Source organism: Dendrobates tinctorius, unplaced genomic scaffold (assembly GCF_039654945.1).
Source record: "Dendrobates tinctorius isolate UK_male_01 unplaced genomic scaffold, ASM3965494v1 ptg000060l, whole genome shotgun sequence".
Lineage (NCBI taxonomy): Eukaryota > Metazoa > Chordata > Amphibia > Anura > Dendrobatidae > Dendrobates > Dendrobates tinctorius.
The window spans coordinates 57,984,576-57,992,780 of record NW_027361728.1 but is presented as its reverse complement, the minus strand read 5'-3'; positions in this window follow the sequence as shown (position 1 = coordinate 57,992,780).

The window sequence follows — 8,205 nt, the reverse complement described above, 5'->3', positions numbered from 1 at the left end:
AGAGCCCCTGATGTGCCCAAACAGTGGAAACCCCCAATTATAACTCCAACCCTAACCCCAACACACCCCTAACCCTAATCTGAGCCCTAACCATAGCCCTAGCCCGAGCCCTAGCCCTAACCCTAGCCCTAACCCTAGCCCTAACCCTAACCCTAGCCCTAACCCTAGCCCTAACCCTAAGGCTGTGTGCACACGCTGCGGATTTTGCTGCGGTTCCGCAGCGGTTTTGGCTGCTGCGGACCCCAGTACCATGATTCCCTATGGGAATCAAAAACCGCAGTGCAGACGGTGCGGAATTTTCCGCGCGGATTATCTGCGGTTTTCAATCCGCAGAAAGAATTGACATGTCAATTCTTTCTGCGGTTTGCCATCTCTCTATTGAGGAGATGAAAAACCGCAGGACAAAACCGCAGAGCAATCCGCAGGTAAAACCGCAGGTCTTTTGACCTGCGGTTTCACCTGCGGATTTTACAAAATCCGCGCGGATGAATCCGCACCTAGATGAGTCCGCACCTAGATGAATCCGCACCTAATCCGCAGCGTGTGCACACAGCCTTACCCTAACGGGAAAATGGAGATAAATACTTTTTTTTAGTTTTATTATTTTTCCCTAACTAAGGGGGTGATATCGGGGGGTTTGATTTACTATTTATGGCGGTTTTTATGTTTGGCGGCTGTCACACGCTAAAAGACGCTTTTTATTGTAAAATAGTTTTTGCATCACCACATTTTGAGAGCTATAATTTTTCCGTATTTTGACCCACTGAGTCATGTGAGGTCTTATTTTTTGCGGGACGAGTTGACGTTTTTATTGGTACCATTTTCGGGCACGTGACATTTTTTGATCACTTTTTATTCCTATTTTTGGGACACAGAATGAACAAAAACCAGCGTTTCATGAATTTCTTTTGGGGGGGTGCGTTTACACCGTTCCGCGTGCGGTAAAATTGATAAAGCGGTTTTATTCTTCGGGTCAGTACGGTTACAGCGATACCTCATTTAGGTCGTTTTTTTTTGTTTTTGTCGGTTTTATGCAATGAAAACTATTTTATATAAAAAATAATTATTTTTTTCATCGCTTTATTCTGTGAGCTATAACTTTTTTATTTTTTTGCTGATGATGCTGTGTGGCGGCTCGTTTATTGCGGAACAAGATGACGTTTTCAGCGGTACCATGGATATTTATATGCGTCTTTTTGATCACGCGTTATTACACTTTTTGTTTGGCGGTATGATAATAAATCATTATTTTTTGCTTCGTTTTTTATTTTTGTTTTTTAAGGGGTTCGCTAAAAGGGTTAACTAATGGGACAGTTTTATAGGGCGGGTCATTACGGACGCGGCGATACCTAATATGTGTACTTTTATTGTTTTTTTTTATTATTTCAAAAAAATGGATTTATTGAGGGAATATTTTTTTTTTTTTTTAATTTATTTGGCGATTTTTTTTAAATTTATTTTTACATTTTTTTTTTAATTTTTTTTTTACTTTATTACATAGTCCCAGGTGGGACATCACTGTCCTGTGACAGATCGCTGATCTGTCACATCACAGATCACTGTGACAGATCAGCAATCTGTCACAGGCATTGAAGAAGACTTCCTCTTGCCTGCGCTTTGCAGGCACTGAGGAAGCCAGCTTCCTCAGGTCCCCGAAGGCCCCCGTCACCATCTTGGATTTGGGGGCCTGGAGGATAGGAGCCCCCCGCAGCAGCGCTGCACATTGCGCTGCCGTGGGGGCTCAGGGAAGCAAGGAGGGAGCCCCCTCCCTGCCGATGCTTCCCTTTAACTCCTGGTACACCGCGATCATGTTTGATCGCGGTGTGCAAGGGGTTAACGTGTCGGGGCGGTCCGTGACTGCCCCTGACACATAGTGCTGGGTGTCAGCTGTGATAATCAGCTGACACCCGGCCGCGATCAGCGGCGCTCACCACGTGGGCGCCGCTGATCGCGGTAGACGTACTATCCCGTCCACGGTCATACGGGCCCGGGTACCGTGGACGGGATAGTACGTCGGATGTCAGGAAGGGGTTAAAATAGGGTATCGAAAAATGCAGATCCTTGCTGTGTCTGCAAGTGGATAGCATTTTTGTAGGTGATGAGTTACCTTTAAATATGGTTATTAAACCTTTTTTTTTATGATGGATATTATTCCAGTTAAGTTGCCAGGATTATTAACAGATTCAGTCACTTAGATCAGCAAGACCAGACATTCAAAACAATAAAATATTTCTTAAAAAAAAATATTTGTGTATGCAAAGCGAGCTGTTGCTCAAAGTGCTGGGTGTGATTACAGCCACCCACCCAGTATATTGAGCAGTGATGTAATCCCTCCACTGCACAGTGACTCAGAGAGAACAACGTTACATGGTGATTGCGCAACAAGCCAGCTAGCTACACAAGGTTTTAACATTATTTACCTGCAGATTAATCCCATATTTGCAGGTAAATACTATTTTTGATGATGTAAAGTTCGCTTTAACACCTTCACGACATTTGACGCACATAAAGCTGAAGTATTTGTTGGCACTGGCAGGCCCTTCGCCCACTGGGCCCAGTTGCGGTGGCGACATCGGCGACCATGGTAGTTACATCCATGGTGATCATGATTAAATGCACAGGCCATGTGCAGACGCAAGTATCAGCGGTTGCTATGGCCAATAGCTGTTTTGTTTGACCAAGCTGGGGCTAGCTCAGCCATGTATGAATAGTCTATATTGTTTAGTTAGTGCCTGGACAATGCCTGGGATTTATGTTTGTGAGTTTGCCTTCAAGCTGGGAAACCTATAGAAAACAATTAAAACTGCACTTGTGCACAAAAAAAATAAACAGACCAAAAATATAGCTTTTTCCTTATACTGACACAAAATAAATTTAATAAAAAGTGATCAAAAAGTCATATACAGTAGAGGAAATAAGTATTTGATCCCTTGCTGATTTTGTAAGTTTGGCCACTGACAAAGACATGAACAGTCTATAATTTTAAGGGTAGGTTAATTTTAACATTGAGAGATAGAATATCAAAAATAAAATCCAGAAAATCACATTGTATAAATTATGTACATGTATTTGTATTTTGCAGCGAGAAATAAGTATTTGAGACTTAATACTTGGTAGCAAAACCCTTGTTGGCAAGCACAGAAGACAGATGTCTTTGCAGTTAATGATGAGGTTTGCGCACATGTCAGGAGGAACTTTGGTCCACTCCTCTTTGCAGATCATGTCTAAATCATTAAGATTTTGAGGCTGTCACTTGGCAACTTGGAGCTTCATTTCCCTCCATAAGTTTTCTATGGGATTACCTTAATGTGCTTCTTTTTGAGCCTTGGCTGTATGTTTTGAGTCATTGTCTTTGTGGAAGACCCAGCCACGACCCATTTTTAAAGTACTGGCGGAGGGCAGGAGGTTGCCACTCAGGATTTTACGGTACATGGCTCCATCAATTCTCCCACTGATGTGGTGAAGTAGTCCCGTGCCCTTAGCAGAGAAACACCCTTAAAACATAATGTTTCCACCTCCATGATTGACAGGGGGAATGGTGTTCTTTGGGTCATAGGCAGCATTTCTCTTCCTGCAAACACAGCAAGTTGAGTTAATGCCAAAGAGCTCAAGCTTTGTCTCCTCTGACCACAGCATCTTCTCCCAATCACTCACAGAATCATCCAGGTGTTCAATGGAAAACTTCAGACATGCCTGCACATGTGCCTTCTTGAGCAGAGGGACCTTGAGGGCACTGAAGGATTTTAAACCTTTATGACGTAATGTGTTACCAATGGTTTTCTTGGTGACTGTGGTCCCAGCTGCCTCGAGATAATTAACAAGTTCCCCCATGTAGTTTTAGGCTGATCTCTCACCTTCCTCATGATCAAGGATACCCCACAGTGAGATTTTGCATGGTGCCCCAGATCGATGTTGATTGACAGTCATTATGTATTTCTTCCATTTTCTTACGATTGCACCAATAGTTGTCTCTTTCTCACCCAGTGTCTTACTTATGGATTTGTAGCCCATTCCAGGTTTGTGCAGGTCTATGATCCTGTCCCTGATATCCTTAGAAAGCTCTTTGGTCTTGCCCATGTTGCAGAGCTTAGAGTGTTATGATTGAGTCACCGTAGGAGGCAGACACAAAAATACAAGCTACGTCCAGAAAACCAGAGAAGTTGGCAACTATCAGATTGCAGACCCCTGAACCTATCAACACAACTAGCAGTAGCCGTGGGGGGTTCCTACGATGCCCTAGACCCCTCGATCACAGCCGGAGCGCTAAATAGCCTAAAGACAGAAAAGGAAATCTAAACTGCCCCAGAGCAGACCCCAAAGTAAAAGGCAGCCCCCAACATATAATGACGGTGAAGCAAGATGAAAAAACACTCACACAGATAGAAAGATAGGCTGAGCAAACGATGGGGCCCAAGCTAGCTAAACAGAACAGGAAAGGAAGGTTGCTGTCTGCAATCTGCCAAAACCCTATCAAAGACATAAGCCAACAAGCTGATATGAAAAAGACCCTGAAGCAGCTAGGCTTCAAAAACTAAATCAGCACTCAGGTATTTTCAGAAGACAGAGCTAAAGGAATTCAGCACACCCCAGCAGGGAATGGCAGAAATCCAGAAAAACAAAGCAAAACAAAGTCTAAGCACAAATGCAAAAGGCCGAGCAGAAAACTTAGCTTTAGAGGAGCAGGAATTCAGACTGGTCTCCAAGGATCCCACAGAGAAATCACCCGCAGGGCAGAAGGGCGTCGGCAGCCTTATATCCAGTCAGTAACTCCACTCAGCCAGTCATCATCATCAGACTCAGGTGTTTGATAATCAGGCTCACTACCTTTCTTTACCAGAAGAGGGAGTTCCTCGGGCCTCAGTAGTGAAGGGGAAAATGAACTCACAACATTAGAGTATGACTTATTAATTGAGTCTGTGGACAGGAGTCTTTTATAAAGGTGACTATGTAAGACAGCTGTCTTTAATGCAGGTAACGAGTTGATTACGAGCGTCTAAATGGTCTGTAGGAGCCAGAACTCCTAATGGTTGGTAGGGTATCAAATACTTATTTCTCACTGCAAAATGCAAATAAATTTATATAATTTATACAATGTGATTTTCTAGATTTTATTTTTGATATTCCATCTCTCAATGTTAAAATTAACCTACCCTTAAAATTATAGACTATTCATGTCATTGTCAGAGGGCAAACTTACAAAATCAGCAAGGGATCAAATACTTAGTTCCTTCACTGTAGTAAAAACTAGTATACCTTAAAACGTCATCTTATATCACAAAAAAAGTGGCCCGTCAAATTCAGATTTTTTTCTATGTGCGGCCGAGTTTGAGACACCTGGTGTGAATGACAATCGCTGTTATGCTGAATAGTTGCAGAATTGATTACAACGATGCTTTTTTACAAGATCAATTTCCTTTTCCACAAACTTTCATCTCAGACATGGATTCTTCAGTGTCTCCATCTTTCCCCTTTAATGCAAACTTTTCTCATCCACTAAGCTTCAGCCAAGCAATTTTCTTTCTAAACCGATCTTGGAAAGGTGGTAAATAATAAATAAGGGTCTAGGTTATGAATCCTATTTTATTCTATATATTCATCTAATAGCTTGTTTTTTCATGTCAATAAAGCATAGTTTTAAGTCTTTTGGAATTTCATGTTTATAGCCATAATGACTAGAGAAAATTGTTGGCTTTAAAATAAAAAAAAACACACAGAAGAGTCCAGTAAAAGGCTCTACAGTATATCCCTGTGGAATATATAAGTGAAATTCTGTAACTGTATTAATAAACTCACTAATATCACTTCAGAAAAAAAGGAAAATGAGAAAGAAATCCCTTTTGTAAATGTCATAGGCCTTGGTCACAAGGTATTTCATGGAGTCGTCATTAATGAGATGAGCCAATTGGGTGCCTCTTTGTCTGAAACACAAAAGACTGATTTCAGAAAGACTACATTTACAGTATTTAACACATCTAGTTGACTTTAACATAATTTCTTTTTAATTTTTGTCTTAAGGTAGATCTATGTCTCTGTAAGATGCCCAGGGCGGTAGTCTTGGGAGAGCTGCAATTTCTCCACACCCTGCTTTGCATTCTCTTGTAGGCCAGAGGCCTCCGCTGCATCAACATTCTTGGCTCCTGGATCAGCGACATGCGCATCAGGGGACACTCGATTTGCTTTAACAAGTTCAATTTTACTGTACAGTTCATGTACATAAGTTTTTAACATGCAGTATTTGGCACAGCACCCTCCAGTTCCAGTTCCATCAACAAAGTACATTTAAAGCTCTTGCTTACGTTCAGTTTGTAGGCTTGATCCTCCTGTCAACCCCAGAGATTTCTTATCCAGGACCACAGCACTCCCGAGATCTGTTACATTTCCCTCACTCGTTTTCCAGTCCGGCTTTCTTTGTATGCAGGGCCGGACTGGCCATCTGACAATTCTTGCGAATGCTAGAAGGACCGGTCTGGTCATGAGCTGCCACATTGTTAACAGAATCGGTGTGCTCAAAGAAACACATACTGTTAACAGTTGTGACGGAGCAAAAAGTCGCTGACTTTGTCACTTACCCCAGCAGGTCACAGGTATCATTAGAAATATTTGTCTTGTAGTAAATCTTCCTTTCCTCCATCCAGGGTAATATTAGTAATATATCCCATCAGGTGCGCGGGGGCGGGGACAGCACTGGCCTGTGTGATTGCAAATGCCAGGGCTGAATTTCAGACCCAGCCCATACCTGTTTTTGTGGAAGGAATTAAGGCACACTCCTCAGCATGCTGTAGGCCCTGCATCTTACAGAGAGGTCTGTAAGAAATTTGGGGTGACCTCATGCTAGCACAACGATATGTACTCCACGTGCTTTCAGCCCACTGCAACTTGAACCTAAACTTCATATGAACCTCACTCTACACATAACTAACTGAACCAGGAAGAGTTTCCCCCTTATTGCTTGACAAAACTCCCTCCCATCCTAGTTCATCCCAAACATTTAACTGTATCCTACACTATTCCTATCACCGTGCACTAGAAGGCCCACCATTGCCTTATCTAGCCTCATGTTCCTATCTATCATTACCTAAGTACTAGCCTATTTACACCACTTTCCCTACCCCTTAGCTGAGTGTACCAGTGTCACCATAGGTGTCATCTTACAGTACCCACACAGCAGCAGCAGTACTTATAACACTTTGCATTAATCACATTACTCTTTACACATTTCACATTACACAATAAAATGCAATAAAACCGCATGTCATCGAGCTGTAAGCAAAAGTGTTACTATCTCAAGAACAGCTGAAAAAATGAATATTCAGTAAACTCCAAAATTGTCTGTTTTTGCAAGCACCATTCAAACTCATTCATGAGGATGGGAATAACCGTTTATGCCAGAAACGCATCAGTGTTTTCTGTGGAATATATGCAATACTACAAGATGCTGTTCTTTAATCAAGGTTTAATAACATTTGGATGTTCTTATATAAGTAATCGGGACGTGCCGTTTTCTGTACCTTTTTCATTAATCCAGTTAATGGTCTGCAACTTTAAATGGCACTCCCATATCCTGAGACCGATTTCTATCAATATCAGCAGGCAACAGGATTACTAACATAGTAAGCCCTGATCTTTGCACTCTCTTGTAGAATTACAAGATGACCTATTTTTAAATTAAGTTATATATTTTAAGGGGTTTTCCACTCAAAGAAAAGTGGATTACAAAAGTTTTTATAGACATAAAAGAACAGTCGAAACAGGACCTCACTCTCCAGGTGTCCAGTGCTGCCTTTCTGATGCTGCCTGTCTAAAGGCCCCGTCTCACTAAGCGATCTCGGTAGCGAGATCGCTGCTGAGTCACAACTTTTGTGACGTAACAGCGATCTCACCAGCGAGATCGCTGTGTGTGACAGCGATCAGCGAGCGGCCCCCCTGCCGGTATCGCTGATCGCTGGAAGAAACCTCTGGACATTTCTTTGGTCGCTTGTTTCCCGCTGGCCAGCACGCATCGCTGTGTGTGACAGGCGGGAGACCAGCGATCAGGTGTAAAAAATGATAAAAAAATAAAAAATATAGTTATTCTCACCTTCCGATGTCCCGCGCAGTCTTCCGGCCTCTCTCCACGCTCCGGTCCCAGTGAGACTTTGTTATCCCTCGAGACCGTGACATCTCGCGGTCATTCTCGCAAAGGATCACTGGGACCGGAGCGTGGAG